A 751-nucleotide genomic window follows, 5' to 3' on the forward strand; every position below is an offset into this window, starting at 1 on the left:
ATATAAACTTATTGATCTAATGAAATCATAGAAAGGAATTATTAAACATAAGCCATCATTATTTCATATACCACAGAATGGGAGATAAAGAGCATAGAGATTTTGAGTATCACCCGGGCATTCTCAGTTCCTTATCTGAGACTTACCTTTGGAATAAAATCATTGTTTTCGTCCTCAAACACTCCTGTAAAAGGAAGACCTTCCTATCCATGCCTGTATTAATTGAAAGTTAAAGGAAAGAAATATTCAGTACTATTTAGTACAGGTGTCTAGTTATATACTTTGAAGAAAGGAGCTTCAGGTGCTTTCAGGTGCTTCTGAAAACAAAGAAATAACAGACAGAAGTTCACTTCAGTTTGTTCTAGGAGGAACAAAGACATCTCTTGAGAGTGAAGAAAGAATTAGATCTTTTCAGTATACTTAATTTTAATTAACTATGAAAATGTTTTTGCAACGCCAACTATGTACAATTAGCTAGGAGTCATTGAGCTAAAGATGGTCAAAACAGTGATTACAATCGAGATACAATTGTTATTGCACGTAGTTTTGATTTGTTGGAGTGACATTTTTCTTCATGTACATTTCCGTATTAAACTTTTAGAATTTGACGTTCATCAGTGTAAGTTTGGTAAAAGAACAAATTAATTTAACATTATATAAAGCATATTCTTTGTAAAAATGTAAATCCCTGCATCCTTAGTCTTTCAATTTCCCCTTTCCCATCCTAGTCCAAAGCTGCCTCTGTCTAGTA

This window comes from Cebus imitator, unplaced genomic scaffold (assembly GCF_001604975.1).
Source record: "Cebus imitator isolate Cc_AM_T3 unplaced genomic scaffold, Cebus_imitator-1.0 Scaffold269, whole genome shotgun sequence".
Taxonomy (NCBI): Eukaryota; Metazoa; Chordata; class Mammalia; order Primates; family Cebidae; genus Cebus; species Cebus imitator.